The following is a 16761-nucleotide window of genomic DNA, read 5'->3' as shown; positions in this document are numbered from 1 at the left end:
TACGGACCGTGACAGCTCCGGTGGTTGGCCGGGCCCTAATGGGGATCTTCTCCCGGGTAGGCTTCCCCCGAGAAGTCGTCAGCGATCGAGGCACGAATTTTATATCCAAATACATGAAGTCCCTCTGGCAACAATGCGGGGTCACCTACAGATTCACGACCCCCTATCACCCCCAAGGGAACGGACTAGTGGAGCGTTTTAACCGCACTCTCAAGGGGATGATTGGGGGATTGGAAGAGCCCCTCCGTCGCCAGTGGGATGTACTACTCCCGTGCCTCCTCTTCGCCTACCGAGAAGTTCCCCAGAAGTTCCTCGGTTTTAGCCCTTTCGAACTCCTGTACGGGCACCCTGTGCGAGGGCCCCTCAGCCTAGTAAAAGAAGGTTGGGAGATGGCCCCCCTAAAGACCCCTCCAGACGTCTTCAAATACATCCTGGCCCTACGCAATCAGACCCGGCGCTTCAGTGAGATGGCCAAGGCGAACCTCAAGGCCAGCCAGGAGGACATGAAGAGGTGGTATGATCACAATGCCTCCTCCGTTGAGTTCGAGCCTGGACAACAAGTATGGGTGATGTCCCCCACCGAACCATGTGCCTTGCAAGATAAGTGGACGGGGCCCTTCAAAGTGGTCGAGCGCAAAAGCCCTGTCACTTACCTCATCGACCTGGGGACCTCCCGGAACCCCCTTCGGGTCCTCCACACCAACCGACTCAAACCACACTTTGTGCGCTCAGAACTCAGCCTCCTGATGGCTACGGACAGTGGGGCAGAGGAAGACTCCGAACCCCTCCCGGATCTTCTGAAGACTCAGAAGAATGACTGCTCCGTGGACGGGGTCCGGCTCTCTGACGCCCTCACTTCGGAGCAACGCCAGGGCTGCCGGAACCTCCTGCTGCAGTTCGCTACCCTGTTCTCCCTCACCCCCGGGGTCACCCCTTGGTGTTTGCACGACGTGGACACCGGGGACAGTCCCCCTGTCCGACACCGGGCCTACCGCGTACCAGATCGGGTACGGGCCTGCATACAGGAGGAAGTGGCCAAGATGCTCACAATCGGGGTCATCGAGCCCTCGGACAGTCCCTGGGCCAGTCCGGTTGTATTGGTTCCCAAAGCCGCTGCCCCCGGCACCGCACCTGAACTGAGATTCTGCGTCGACTACCGGGGCTTGAACGCTGTCACCCGGACCGACGCTCATCCGATCCCCCGAGCAGACGAGCTGATCGACCGGCTGGGGGCCGCCCGCTACCTTAGTATCTTCGACCTAACAGCGGGCTACTGGCAGATCGGCCTCACACCCAGGGCTCAGGAACGGTCAGCCTTCTCTACCCCCGATGGCCACTACCAATTCAAGGTCATGCCCTTCGGCATGAAGAATGCCCCCGCCACGTTTCAACGCCTCGTGAACCAGGTCTTGGCGGGGCTCGAAGAGTTCAGCGCTGCCTACCTGGACGATATCGCTGTATACAGCCGCCACTGGCCCGACCACCTCCGTCACCTCCAAGAGGTCCTACAGGCCCTCCAGCGGGCCGGCCTCACAATTAAGGCCGGCAAGTGCCAAATTGGCCAAGGGTCTGTGACCTACCTTGGGCACCAAGTGGGAAGCGGGCTGGTGGCCCCGCTACAACTTAAGATTGCTGCCATCCAGTCCTGGCAGCCCCCCGTCACCCAGACCGAGGTCCGAGCCTTCTTGGGGCTCACCGGCTACTACCGGCGGTTCGTGAAGGACTACGGCAGCATCGTGGGGCCCCTCACGGGTCTCACGTCCAAGAACCAACCGAAGCGGATTAACTGGACCCCCGATTGTCAAGCGGCCTTCGAGAAGCTGAAGGCCGCCCTGTGCACCGCCCCTGTGCTCCAGGCCCCCGATTACAGTCGGGAATTCGTGGTACAGACCGACGCCTCCGACCACGGCATCGGAGCCGTCCTTTCTCAGTTAAACCCCGAAGGTCATGACCAGCCGGTGGCCTTCATCAGTCGACGTCTCCTGGCCCGAGAACAGCGCTGGAGCACCATCGAGAGGGAGGCCTTCGCAGTGGTGTGGGCCCTCAAAAAGCTCCGGCCCTATCTCTTCGGTACCCACTTCCGGGTACAAACCGACCATCGACCCCTGCAGTGGCTGATGCAGATGCGGGGGGAGAACCCAAAACTCTTGCGCTGGTCCATTTCCCTGCAGGGAATGGACTTCACGGTGGAGCACCGACCAGGCCAAGACCACGCCAACGCGGATGGCCTGTCCCGCTTTTTCCGCCTCGACGAAGAGAGTCCCCAAGGAGATGGGTGACTCTCCCCGCCTTCAGCTGGGGGGGACGCATGTTGGACAGGCCCCACGAAGGGCTTGCTCCCTCCCCGCACGACAGGGCCTGAGCTCCGGCCCACCAGGCATAACCCACGAAAAGCACCTGTACCCCGTCTCCCGACGGAGCTTCTGCCCTCGGACCTCTACTCATCACGAGGCCCAGCCCCACGGGCTCCCCCGGCCGGTGCAAGCCGCCATCTTGGGCCCTGCACCACGAGGCCCCGTGGCCTCGCCCCGACCCTAACCCCGGGCCTGGCCGGCCCCGACATCCCGGCACCACCATCCACCCAGGAGGTGAGCGGACCACTTGGCAGGTCAATGGGAGAACGAAGTGTCAAGAGCTCTTCCCCCGCCAGGTGCCGATCGCCTCCAGCTCCCCCAGGCGCTGGCTCCACCCCCTGCTGGGTGTCTGGACACCTTCATCCCGGGCCCTCCAACCTCCAAGTGCGAGGGTCCGGACATCAAAGGGCGCCTGCCCTATAACTGGGGCAGCTCCGGAGCAGGAAGGCAGTTGTATCCTGGAGTCGAGAGACACCGAGAGAACTCAGCCTTGACGGACTACTGGCGCTGCCGTAGCCCGCTCTTGTGAACCATCGTCCTGCCTGCTGGCGCTGCCGCGGCCTTCTGCAACATCCATCCTCGTCGGGACCTGCTGGCGCTGCCGCGGCCCGTTGTAACGACCATCCTCACCGGGATCTGCTGGCGCTGCCGCGGACCGTACATCGACCATCTTTCCGGGACCTGCTGGCGCTGCCGCGGCCCGTACCAACTAAACCACCAAGCTCGAGGATTGTGAGCTAGTCATCATCTCATCCGAACTACCTGACTGGTAAACAGACTGTCCCGCTACCCCTTACCCTGCTTTGAGAGACTTGAATCGAGGGGACCCCTGAGTCCAGACCTCCTTGTACCATTCAACCGTACCTTAAGAAGTGCTTATAAAGGACACTGAACCTTATCCGTGTGTGGTATCTGTCTGTGGGGGGGAAGTTACTTGTCTGTACGATCGCTGGAGACGGCTCTCCCCGGAGACCTCTCCTCCTGACCCCGGCCGACCCTCCCGGTCCGTCTACCCTTTCTAACAGTCCCCAACTGCTCCGCCCACTCACCAGGCTTCCGTACACGTCCGGTGGCCGCTGGTAGTACACAGTGTTCAGCGCCTCCTCCAGGCGCACTGGGACTCCGTTTGCTCGGAGGCCAGTGTTTTAAAGAAGAATTAAGTAATTCCTACTTTTTAAAGAAAAATGTTTGCAACGTCGATTAATAGTTTACTGAAACAGGTTTTACTGCTGTTGTCTGCGCTTTGCCATCAAAAATGGCGCCTCTACTGGGAAGTCGCGGGAGAACAATCAGGCAGATCTCGCGCACAGCTGCTCCCCGCATTCCCCCCTCCCTTCTCGCCCAGCCCTACTGCGCCAGCCTTCAGCACCATAACCCCCCGCTGCTGCGCACGCATCCCTAGTGTGCGTCATCGCTATCACTTTCGCTTTTATCGCGATGAGGGATTGTCCGTGTGAGACTTATCTATTCAACTCCAATGAGAACATTGTTACAAAGCAGATTAAACAATATCAAGCAAGTAAAGCTGACTTGTTTTAACTCAGGTGTCCCGTTACATGAAATTAGAGGGCAGTTGGCACTTCGACATAATTACATTTATGACTCCAGGCTACCTTAGCATACATTTTTAGTTTTTTTGTTGTTATAGATATTGCGCCCCACTGTAAGTATTACTGAGTGGCACATGAGTGTTGCGTGCTGATAATACCTCTATGCATAATGACGTGTATGCTGTTGCGCAATCGCCTCTTGGAGTCTTTTTTTTTTACACCTTTTTTTTCATTTTATTTGTGTTTATTGATTATAATTTTTTTGTGTGCTTTGAGACTTTTTTCCGTTTGTTCGTAAATCACCAATTTGGCTGGCTTAAATATTGTTTAAAACATATAGCCTTTAACTCGATGCCACACCGCACGCCGCACTTTTACCCACTTCTGCCCTTTACATAAGCTGTGTAAATCTTAAATACGGTTAGGTCTCCCTCCCACCTGCAGTCCCCCGCAGCGTCCCTGCAGGGCCCTCCCCCGAATGTGCTTCCGGTTAGAACCTTACCCTGATAATGACATGTTTTCAAGCCCCAACGAGAGCCTCACGTCAAAGGGAGCCTTGTTTGCCGCGAGGTGCCCCCACAAAAATTAAATCTTTCATAGAAGGCTTCAAACAGGCCCTGCGCGCGAAATCTGCACAAACAGCAGCAATTTTAAAACCAGCGCTGACAAAGCCAATAGGAACATGTCTTTTACATATGGTTTGCTGAAGATGCGCACTGTATGACGCCCAGCTGGACGGTGTGTGAATAATGAGTGTCTATGGAAGCTGTGTGTTTGTTGCTGGTGTGGCTGCTGCCCTATGTGCAACGGGGCCTATATATGTCTGCAGTCTAGCAGGCACGTCCTGGCTGCCTGTTGGTCTCTTGCCCTCCTTGCATGGATACTCTATGTGCCCCTCTGTGCCAGTGCCTCCGTCTGTTTGGCATATGAACACAGATGCATGTTTGCTCTCTGGCTTGAGGGGGCGAGGTTCTGTTGGAGTGCTGCCCGATCCGGCCTCCCGCCAAGCTCTCCCTGTTAGCACCTCTCCGAGCACTCACTCGTGGCACTCTTCCCCTGTCACTCTGTCGGGACCTCGCTCCCGTCCGGGAGAGCTGCCTTTATTTACACTCTCTCTTGTGTATCACTTTGCACTCTGCGTATATGTCACTCTCTCAATACCTCTATCACTCATGACCTCTCTCTTTCGTAGCTCTGTCTCTCTATCATGCCCTGTCTCTCTCTCGCACCTTCTGTATTTCTGTCGCTCTCTAAGTATCTCTCTCGTGGAGCCACTGGATAGTAAAACCCAACAGCTCTGAATGACCAAGACATCTGCAAATGACCTCTGAAAGTCATGGCAGGGTGTTTTGAAAGCTGTCTGTGTTTTTCTGTGGCTCCTCTCCACGGATTGCTCCGCCTCTTACAGCCCCCCCTCACTTTCGGTTCTGTCTCCCACTCACGCTCTCTTTATTGACCTCTCCCTATACCGCTTTCCTTCATGCTGCTGCTTTTTACCTTCCGCTTCTCTCTCATGTTCTGTCTCTCTGTCCCTCTCCCAGCCCATGTCTGTCTCTCTGTGCATCCTGGCCTCTATCCGCCTCTCCACCCGCACCCTTCTTGCCCTCAGTGTGGCTGACACTGTCACGCTGTACCCCGACCTCTCTCTCTCGCGTCTACCCTGTCTGTCAGGTTCTGTTTTTGTCTCTCTTCACAGCCCGTTTACCCCCCGTCTCCCTTCCAGCAGCCCTGACCCCCTTGACAGCGTTATCTGTCGTCCTTTGCATTCTCTTTAAAACACTGTCCCTCATCAGTGCTCTCCATCAATGACATATCTCTTTACCTCTCAAACTGTATTCTTTTCTCCCTCTCATGTTCTCCCCATCCATCTCTCTCTCTCTCAGCTCGGTCGGCTCTCTCTTCAGTTCGATGCTCTCCAAGCCTTTGCTCCTTCCCCGCCCTAGAATCTCCCTCTTTTTACTTTCATCATCATCAAAGTAGCTTTATTCTTTTTTAAGAATACAAACCATAACAAGCATTGGCATAGCCAATGGGTCTCGCCTTTGGGACCTTATAAGTATTTAGTTTTGCAGCACAATATCCTTGGCGCAACAACATCAACAGTTGCGTGGCTAAACAGTTATACGGTCCCAAAGGCGAGACCTATTTGCAATGCAATAGGTCTCGCATTTGCGAGAGTTTAAATTATTGGCATTGAAAATGCCAATGCCTTTTATTTATCTGTTTTCAAAACCAAGACATAGATAAAAGGTTTGTCATTCACAATGCCAATAGCGCAAACTTTTGCAAATGCGAGACCTATTGCATTGCAAATGCTTGTCTTCCTCTAGCGCTCTCGTAAGCGAAAAGTTACACACAGCGCTTTATAAGGTGTAAAAGTAGTCAAATAAATTGCGACAGTTGGGCAGGAAGCCAAGCGTTTCAGGTTTATGTCTCTGTACTCCTGTTGCGAAGAGTAGTATAGCGCTGAGAGCTAAATCGAATCCAGGCGCTATGAGCGACTTTCCATGGAATGTGCAGGTGCCACGAGTTTAACTGTTGCATCTGAAGCAATTTATTGTAGAAAGTCATATTTCAAATTAGTTTTAAACAACCAAATACCAAGTAACGTGCATATGATACTATTTTATTTATTTATTACAAATAAAAAGAGAAAAAAATCTCTGCTCCATTCTCAGAGATTATCTTTATTCCTAAATAGCCTCCTTCAGGGATGAAAGGGGAAGAGTTTCAAGGGAAGTGAAAGGGAAACGGCCGCACGCTCTGCTTTCATCTCTGCTTCCCGAGTCCTCACATGCCTTCCCCTCCCCCACAATGAATCCGGGGGTTCTAGGACCCAGGAGCCTGCCCCGGCAGGGACCAGCTCTTCAATGGCCGGGGCGTGGCCTCTCATCTGAAGGGGCGTGGCCTCTGCTCTATGCAGATGAAGCTCCTCTTTGTCCCTGCCTCCTGCTCCGTGTGCCCCGGTATCAGGGCGCCCCTCCCCGGCGGGGAGGAGCTGGGACGAGGCGGCCTCTTGTAGGCTTTGTCCGCGGCGCAGCTGCCAGTCTCACCCAGTGTGCCAGGGGCCGGAACAAGCGCCCGCAGGAGGACGGACGCTATGGTGCCCCTGACGGCTGTTGTTTACTGAGGAGCCGGGGAGGTGAGTGGCCCTAGGGAGCTCGACGGGAGAGGGTGGAAGGGACCCTGGGAGTAGGGCGGCTGCCCGGGGGTGAGCGCTGCACCCCGGAAACTCCTGCACAGTTTGGACTTTCGGTTGGCCAGGCCCTTAACCCTGCCCCTCTAGGATTCTGCCCTGGTTGTCCGACCCTCCGCCCTGCCCTGTACAATCCTGCCCAAGTTGTCGTCCAGACCTCCAGCCGCCTCATGTACAATTCTGCCCACGTTGTCAACATGCCCTCCACCCTGCCCATGTAGATTGTTGCCTAAGTTACCATCAGCCCCCCATCCTGACTACTTAGAACGGTGCCCAAGTTGTCAGCTGGCCCTCCACTCTGCCCCTGTATAATTCTGCCCAAGTTGTTTTATGGCCCTCTACCCTGCCCCTGTAGATCTCTGCCCACGCTGGTGGCAGTACCTCCACTCTGCCCCTGTAGAAGTCTGCCCACGTTAGTGTCAGTACCTTCACTCTGCCCCTGTAGGAGTCTGCCCAGGTTCTTGTTGGTACCTCTACTCTGCCCCTGTAAAACTCTGCCCACGTTGCTGTTAGCACACTTTGTTGCGAGCCCCGCGAGTGGTAGTTAAGCCCCCTTGTCTTGCCTCTTCCACAGAGGCGCCCCCGCCCCCCTGCCCTCCTGCCCTCCTGCTTACCACGGCGGCCGTGTGTCGCCCAGGCCGCCCCTCTAGCCCGGCTCCCAGCAGTGCGCTCTCTCTCCTCTCCCTGTCACGGTGTTTGCTGTGTGTGTTTGCTCTCTCTTCCTTTGATCTGCTCTGTGCACGGCCCGCGTGCTGTACCGTTCTTGTGTACACACAAGCGGCTGGGAGATAGGGCGCCGGTTCCGCTTCTGAAAGGCTGCGTGGTGTTTGATGTGTATAGTGTTGGCTGTTGAGGAGCACACGGTGTGTGTGCTCGCCACTCCCTCTTTTTAAAGTTCTTTGCCCTGTGGTGTGGTGCGAGCTGTTTTGATGCTTTCACTTTTGGGGAGTTATTTAATCCTGACTGCACAATTTACCAACTGTCTGCTGTCCCAGGAGGGGTCTTGTGTGCTGTGGGTGATAGTGCACCGGTCGACTCGTGAAATGTGTGTACTCTGCAAGCACGTGTGTTGTACATCGTCTTGCAAAACAGCTGTTTGGTGAATAGTGTGGTCGTGCACAAGTTTTGTTGAAAGAAAGCGCTCATGATTCACTTATCACGTGCACACCGGTTTGGGGGTACGGGTGTATTTTAGTTCTTAAGAGTAGGGGCCACCAGTTTACCTCTGTATATTGGCATGTCATGGACCCTGTGTAAGGGGTGCAGTGACTGTTGAAATGCACGGACTCTTAAAGTGTCAGACACAGGTTTTCACCAACACAAGTCCTCCGTGCCACTGGTGGATTTCAGGGCAGTGGTGGTCTGCTCCCTGAGGGGTATGCGTGGTAGCTTCAGGGCCTGGTTCCGTTGTCCTACTCTGGGGTCATGTATAATGGCAGCGTAAAATGGTGCACGCCTGGCACAATTGTCCGTTTTGCTGCTTGTGCACTGTGACGTCACTCACTATGGTGGTTTGGTGTTAGCAGTTCTATAGTGTTTCCTACCCCTGATGAATGGTTCTGATACCTACACGCTGGGGTCGTGCAAGGTGTCCACGCGAGACAGCGCACTGCTCTGGTGTTTTAGCTGCTTGTGCACTGTTTTTTCACGGTGTGGAGCGTGGTTCTCGCCCCTGCACTTTAGGGCCTGGCATCGTCTGTACAAGATGGAGCATTACTTGGTTCTCAGATTTGAGGGCCAGATCACTGCATTGTTCTGTTGCCTGTATACTTGGGTCATGCACAAGGTTTCACAAGAGTGTGCGTGCCCTAGTTATCTGCCTTGCGGGTGGTGCTCTATTTTCACGGCACGTGCATTGACTCCATTGTCTGTGTTCACAAAGACAAAAACTCTTCCCCAGCTGCACACATGGCAAGAATCTTTCTTCGTGCCTCGCTCACTTGGCACAAATATTTCACAAGACTATCCTTGTCCGAATCTTTCAAAGTGCCACGCGCTCTTGGCATGAATAGCTTATGAGACGCACAGTGCATCAATTTTCCTTCCTGTCTCACTCCCTTGTTACAGATAGTTCACAAGACACAGTGCATCAGTCTTTCTTCACGCCTCACTCTCTTGTTACAGATAGTTCACAAGACACAGTGCATCAATTTTCCTTCCTGTCTCACTCCCTTGTTACAGATAGTTCACAAGACACAGTGCATCAGTCTTTCTTCCTGTCTCACCCTCTTGTTACAGATAGTTCACAACACACAGTGCATCAGTCTTTCTTCACGCCTCACTCTCGTTACAGATAGTTCACAAGACACAGTGCATCAGTCTTTCTTCACGCCTCACTCTCGTTACAGATAGTTCACAAGACACAGTGCATCAGTCTTTCTTCACGCCTCACTCTCGTTACAGATAGTTCACAAGACACAGTGCATCAGTCTTTCTTCCTGTCTCACCCTCTTGTTACAGATCGTTCACAAGACACAGTGCATCAGTCTTTCTTCACGCCTCACTCTCTTGTTACAGATAGTTCACAAGACACAGTGCATCAGTCTTTCTTCACGCCTCACTCTCGTTACAGATAGTTCACAAGACACAGTGCATCAGTCTTTCTTCACGCCTCACTCTCGTTACAGATAGTTCACAAGACACAGTGCATCAGTCTTTCTTCCTGTCTCACCCTCTTGTTACAGATCGTTCACAAGACAGTGCATCAGTCTTTCTTCACGCCTCACTCTCTTGTTAGATAGTTCACAAGACACAGTGCATCACAAGACACAGTGCATCAGTCTTTCTTCACGCCTCACTCTCGTTACAGATAGTTCACAAGACACAGTGCATCAGTCTTTCTTCACGCCTCACTCTCGTTACAGATAGTTCACAAGACACAGTGCATCAGTCTTTCTTCACGCCTCACTCTGTTGTTACAGATAGTTCACAAGACACAGTGCATCAGTCTTTCTTCACGCCTCACTCTCGTTACAGATAGTTCACAAGACACAGTACATCAGTCTTTCTTCACGCCTCACTCTCGTTACAGATAGTTCACAAGACACAGTGCATCAGTCTTTCTTCACGCCTCACTCTCGTTACAGATTGTTCACAAGACACAGTGCATCAGTCTTTCTTCACGCCTCAGTCACTCCCTTGGCACTAATACCTCACAAGACACAATGCATGAATCGTGTTTTTGTGCCCACGCTGTCTCACTGGGCAGAGCGCAGAGACTGAATACTTAACCTGTGACAAGGCCCTGGTTTCTTGCTGGTACCCAGAATCCTTTGTTCCTCCTAGGTACCGTGCTGCTGCAAGGTAACGCCGTGCTCATTGCCACCACTGACACCTTATCGGCCAGACTCCCGGCAGTGCAGCATACAGCTGCTCCCGTGGTCTGCGGTCTGCCAGCGGGTTCCACCTCAGCTCCTACCTTGAGGTCCTTGCGCTGGCTTCAGTCAGAAAGCACCCCACCTGCTGCCTACTCACAAGGCTCTGGTGGGGGGCGCCCCCGCCCTTGAGAAGGGCAAACCGAGTTACTACATCCTGCAAGAACGCTTCCTTCAAGCGATAAGGCGCTCTTGGCTGTCCCCCTACCAGACTGGGCGATAGCGCCTTCTCCTTTCTCGCCACTACGGCCTGGAACCAACTTCCGTGCCATCTGCGCTACTGTTCAGATTTTGCCAAGTTTAAAAAACCCTTGAGATGTGTTTGTAATAGCTGTTTTGTTTCTGTGCTGCTGGCGCAGCGCCGAGATATACCTTCGGGTATGATTCGTTGCGCTATATCAAGTGGAAATAACACAGCTCCCAGGGCTGGCTTCTTGGGCATCGGTACCACACGCCGGCGGTTTAGTCCTCCGTGCCAGTACGGTTTCTGGGCACATGTTAAAGTGTTTACCCGTGCGCCAGATTAGAACGAAACCTTACACCCCCTCTGGCACTGTGTGCTAAGTGTCTTAATATAGGGCCCTCGCCCCAGTGCACTATGGGAGTGGGAATGGGAGCGCACCATGCCCCCAGACCTCTGTGACGTCACCTGAAGCTCGCCTGGCAGGGGTCGAGGAGGGCGCTCATACGGTGAAGCTGTGACGTCATTCCACCACATTCCTCAGTGTCACAGGCTCTGGTGGGTCCCGGGAATCTCGGCGCTGCTCCTGGTTGAGGTGGCGGCAAACTTCCGAGGGTGACACAAGGAATGCCGGGGTGCACAGCACACCTTTGTGTAGCACAGCCCTCACTTTTTATCTTGTCTGACAATCGGATGGCGCACACATTCTGCCTGTTACCGATGTGATTCAGAGATTCTGCAGTTTGCCGCTGGATGCCTCAGGCGTGTGTCACTTGCAGGCGGGGACTTCCTGTCAGCAGGATGACCCGGCAGAGCGCTGGAAGCGGCCGATGAACTGTTTATTTTGTTGCTGTTCGTTTAGATTACGCTTAGACCTGCATTCGTATATTGTTTTTATGACATCATGCTTATATCATCACCTTTCCTGATCAGCCCAAAAGGGGTGCCCAGATGGGGCAAGCGCTAGGAAGCCTTAATAATGTTGGTTGGCGCTATAGAAAGCCGATTAATAAAATACAGCAGTGGCAGCCCAGTTATGTAGCGCTTCGTAAATCGTAATGGCTTTGGTTCGCGTGCACCGCTTGCTACAAAGGCCGAGCTGCCCCAGACATCAAGGGGCCGGTGAAAGTATTGACGGGTTCAAAGGTTCGTATTTGCAGTCGGAAGTCGATTTCCAATCCCGGCTCAGCCGTTCTGCCTGTGTTATCTTTGGGCTGGCCATCGTCTCCTCCCTTTTCTGGAATCACGTTGACTGACTGTGGCTACTGTGTCTTTCTCTGTAAGTGCCGGAGCAGAGAGGGAGAGCTCGTCCGACTGTGAGGTGTGAAATATTCCTGCCTGTGCAGCCTTGAGGCTCCCTAGCGGACCCGGAAGTGGGAGGCGAAGGTGGGCCTTCCGCCGGCAAGTCTACACCTTCAAGCAGTTGCCCTTGCGTCTCGCGTGGCCGACTGGCTTGATAAATTTAAAGCAACACAACGCAGGGCAAAGCGCTGCGTTGCGTTACTCGCACAAGGGATGTGTTCCCACGCATCCATCCACCCATGGACTTTGGCGCATTGCCAGATTTACCACTACCGGTAGACTTGGGATTGCGTCAAAATGCTACCAAGGTGAGGCATAACGAGGAGCTATATCTTTATTTCGTCTCCTTTTTTCCTCTCTGTGCGCGTGCTGCTTCCTGCACCATGGTGCAAGGGTGCCTGCGTTGGCGCAAGGCAGCACATTGTGCACCAGACAAGACAGGCACGTGCCGTATGATGTTAAATACAGCGCATTCCTGCCTGTTTCCCTTTCACACGGCTCAGCAAGGTGGTACACAGCACAGCGTGATTTCTTGATAAATGTACCCCACGGTGTAGCTCTCACAGACCGCCACCATCACATTTTAGACTGTGACTCGTGTCTGTGCGCACCACTGTTGCATGGAGGGGGTCATTTTCAATTCAAGTTCACTCAGGCCAGTGGCTAGCGCTGGGGTATGTCCGGTCGGCTGCTGTCCGGCCCATCCCGCCTTCCACAATCCTCCGTTAATCAATTCTTTCAAAATATACAGCAGGTTTTTTCTCCTCCCAGGGAGCGGGCCTTCTCACCTCGCGCTGTTAGCTGCCTGGTGCATCATCCCGCCTCCTGTGAAGTTTTTGCAGTGCAACGCATGAGGGACTATTTCACATCTGAAAGCGCGCTGAATCATGCATGACCAATGCAACTCTTCCTCTTGCAACGCATGGTAAACCGAAAGCTGTCTCTGTTAATGTAGCAGCTTTTAAAACATTTTAGGATTCAAACTACAAGCAGGAGCTTGCTTGGTTCTTTATACAAGCATGGATTTGCTTACGGATGTTTATTCAGCAAGATAAACACATATCCTATTTGCATGTTGAGCACTTAACATCCCTTCGATGTGCATACTAAATATATTAAGTTTAACACTTCGCTTCTTTTATTCCTTGTGAATTCCCAGAAGTTGTTTTGTTTTTCTGTACTTTATTTATTGGCTCCCCTCAGGCGTGCAAGGCAATTTGTATTCCATTTTGAGTAATTGTGTTAATTTCTCGTGTATCCCAAGTGTTCCTTCCTCTCTTGTATCCTGGGTGGGGACTTCCTTCCTCTCCTTTGAGCCGTACAATGGCGCTGCTGTGCACTTGCTGGTGGGTGAAGTCATTTGCTAGCGGCTAAGCCTGGGTGTTGTGCCTGGACCTGCCGTCCCACCCTCCCCCTAAAGCAGGTAACGGTGGCTGGCTTGTGGGCCTGTCTGTGGGGAGCTGTTCTCTACCACTGCCCTCAGCAGATACCTCATTGGCTGTGCTTTTTATGTTTTTCCAGGTCCTGGATGCTTTTTGGGACCTCCTAGAAGATGATGAAACACGTTTTTTTTTATTGTAACCACTTCAGAGATTAAAGTCACATGGTTTCTAGATCGAACCTAGGCCGCGCATACGCTGCTCTGCGGGGCATGCTGTATTCGTGTTTGGACTTGAAGCTCCTCCCACTCTCCAGCCATATTTTTCATTGGCTTGTGTCATTGTCCTTCATAAATGCTGGCTTTTGATTCGTCAATAGGCTTATTAGTCCCTCCTCAGTACTGCCTTGTCTTAATTTGTAACCTCCCATGAGGACTGGCATTTTTACTTCTTTTGTTACACGGTATGTCATATTTAGTCTGTAAGCACTATTTTCTTTAATGAGTTTCTCTTACTGCAGGCATGACTTAGTTTCCTGCAACTTTCAGCGTGCCATGCGCACTTTCACTTTCCAAGTAGCCCGGGACAATGGCGGCCGAGGTCTCGAATTTACAATAGTTTGAGTTATTGGTATTGTAAATGACAATGCCTTTTATTTATGTGTTAATTTATCAAAGCAGATAAATAAAAGGCATTGTCATTTAGAATGCTAATAGCTTAAACTCTCGCAAGTGCGAGACCTGTTGCATTGCAAATGCTTGTTTTTCATATGGGGGGGGCGGGGATATGTCACACCAGCATCTGGTACCGGCTACAGCTCTTGTCAATTGGCGGGCGTGTGGCTCATGATTGTGTCCCACAACCAGTGCCATCAGTGTCTGCCCTGCCCAGCCCAGATCTTCGAGGCTGTGGGTTGGTGAACTGGCATGCTCCTGTTCTAGAGAAGCTGTGGGTGGCATATTTTGTGCCATCCCTGCACAGTAATAACTATCAGCTTTGGGGCCACCCCCTGTCCAGAGCTAGAAAAAGGATCTTACACATTGTACTTAGATTAAGTGCAGTTGTATAGCTCATTGACGGGAGTTGTAAGATTCTGAAGCACCTTGAGAATGTAGGCACCATTTACAATTCTGGGTCATTGTTGACTGGAGTTCAAGTGGTCTGTTGATAGTGTATCTGGCTTGTGTTTCTGGTTGAGTCGGTGTGAGTCCTAAGGTGAGCGTCTGGCAAGGGTGGGCCCACTGTTGTGGTGCTTACTGGTGACTGTGCCAGACAGCGCCTGGCCAGGTTTGCACATATATCGGTGTGGATGAATGTATGTATGAATGAATGTGCATGCCAAAGGATACTGTGGCTTGTTTCTGTCTGATGATATGCAGAGAGTTTTTAAGGCATGGGCACCAGTGGGCAATTGCCCAGGGCCCCCGCCTTCCAAGGCCCCCTCGGAAAGCTAACTGTCTCTCTAGCTCACTTCTATGTATTTTTGTATCCTAATCTTTAACGTATACTTCACCAGCATAGGGCTTGAATTACCAAAAACTGGGTAACAAAATCAAAAGTTGTTCCAAACAGGGCCCCAAAATATTTCTTGCCCAGAGCCTCCAACATCCTTAAGATGACACTGGTGCTCATGGTATGTACATGTCTCTGCTCCAGGTGGTTGTTGGGTTTCATGGCACCTACACCCTTTGTGTGTGTGTCTCCCATGTGTGTACGTGGTTTGTCTGTTTGTCGGTTTCTCTGCTTCAGGTGGTGGCTGGGTTTCATGGCACCTCTCCCTTTGTGTGTCTCGTGTGCCATTCTCTGTACATGTGCCTTAAAGATAAATCTGGGCAGTTGGGCTAACCCACTCTGTACCCCCTGAGCCTTTAGGGTGTTACTCTAGAGACACCTCAGTATTTTGATTGGAAGCGATTTATGCCCCCTGGAGACCTGGCATGCCGCCATGTGGCTCAAGTCACTTGACACTTTCCAGGAAGCTGCACTTTGCATGCTGGGATTTTTAAGTCTAGGTTTACAGCTAGTCTGCACGCCTGACCCACTCTTTAAACTATACATGGTGTGCGCTCGTTCTGCCTCTGGGGAAGTGCTTACATTGCAGTGCACAATGGTGTGTTTTGCATCTCAAAAGTATTCTGAATAATAAATCATGAAAAGTCTGCATCTCTTTAGAACGTTTTTATTTTTTTCACTTCCTTTTTTTACCCTAATGTTTTAGTCAGAACTAAACATACAAGACAGGCTTTTGGTTTTGCCAATGCATATTACATTTGTGGTTGCCGTTATAGTTGTGTTCTGAAAAGACCCACTTGGCTAAGGCAAGTTGAGTTCTACATGGGCTACTCATCAGTTCTGGTGAAGAATAGAGTTCGTGAAGAGGTTGTCATTAAAAATGTCACTCATCCCAGCATTCACTGCTGCCTGACAGAAAGCTGGAGGAATTGAATGTTTAATAAGTCCTTTGTAGGCCCGGGCGCATGAAATTCCACTCCGACCGCGGTATTTTTCCCACTTGCCTCAGCATACGGTGTTCCAAAAACTCTGCTCCGCGGAGCGGAGTTTTTACCTCGCTTGCACTCGCCAGTGATAAGTTGGCGAGCGTGGAAAACTTTACTCCAGACCACCTCCAGGCAAGATTTCTCAACGCAGGCAGCCGCAGATGGTCACGACCGCACGCGCTTCCGTTCGCGTTGAGAAACCTTCCGTTCGCGTTGAGAAACCTTCCGTTCGCGTTGAGGAAGCTGCCGCTCACGTTGAGGAAGCTGCTGCTAGAGTAGAACATCTACTCGAGCGGCGGAAAGAAGCCGCGCCCTCTTGCGCTGCTCATTGTATTTTTCGCGCTGATTTTCCAGCGTGGGACAAACACCTGGTGTTAAAAATCAGTGCGAGCGGTGCGGTCTAACGTTCCGCCACTTGCGGAAGTCCACGTAGCGAGGTGGAGTTTTTGGAAACTCCACGAACTAAACGCCCAGGCCCAGTCCTCTGTCATCGAGGGCGTGGCTGCAAACATAGAAATAGACAATGTACTGAGATTAGTGAAGAGTTTCCAAATCGCCAGTGTTTGTTCAACACTGAATGACTTATCAATATAACGAGCGCAGCGCAGGAGCTCGCCGCGGGGAGGCCTTCCTTTAAGTCGCTTTTTGGCAGCGCCTTAAATGCCCAGATGTGGGTTTTTTATCCAAGTCTCTTTCTGGCCCCAGCTGTGTCTGGCCACCTCGCCCTCTTGTTTTTTCCAGCCGTGGAACGAAAATTGAAGGCTGCCAGGGCCTTATTATAGTGCCTCTTTTTTAAAAATAAACCTTCTGTGTGGTCATTGTGCACCGCCCCGTCTACTGCGGGCCTTCGCGCACAGCTCTGACCCCAGATGGGAGGTCCCAGCAGAAGTAGATGGCGGGAGGGTAGCTGGTGCGGCAGGTGCAGTG

General features: G+C 52.3%; 1 protein-coding gene across 8 annotated transcripts in view; it reads left to right on the top strand.

The window, feature by feature from the left end:
• LOC146772321 (ectoderm-neural cortex protein 1-like) overlaps positions 1-16761 on the top strand; it is a 172064-nt gene that overhangs the window by 140795 nt on the left and 14508 nt on the right. Inside the window, exon 1 of one of the 8 annotated variants that reach the window (XM_085639146.1) lies at positions 6871-7046. The exons of the other annotated variants lie outside the window; for them this stretch is intronic. The gene's annotated coding sequence lies outside the window, so the exon portion shown is untranslated. Of the gene's footprint in view, positions 1-6870; positions 7047-16761 lie in introns of those variants that run through there. 8 annotated transcript variants of the gene reach the window in all.

This window comes from Triturus cristatus, chromosome 12, assembly GCF_964204655.1.
Source record: "Triturus cristatus chromosome 12, aTriCri1.1, whole genome shotgun sequence".
NCBI lineage: Eukaryota > Metazoa > Chordata > Amphibia > Caudata > Salamandridae > Triturus > Triturus cristatus.
The sequence above is the reverse complement of the archived record's forward strand: the minus strand, read 5'-3'. Positions and strand labels throughout refer to the sequence as shown.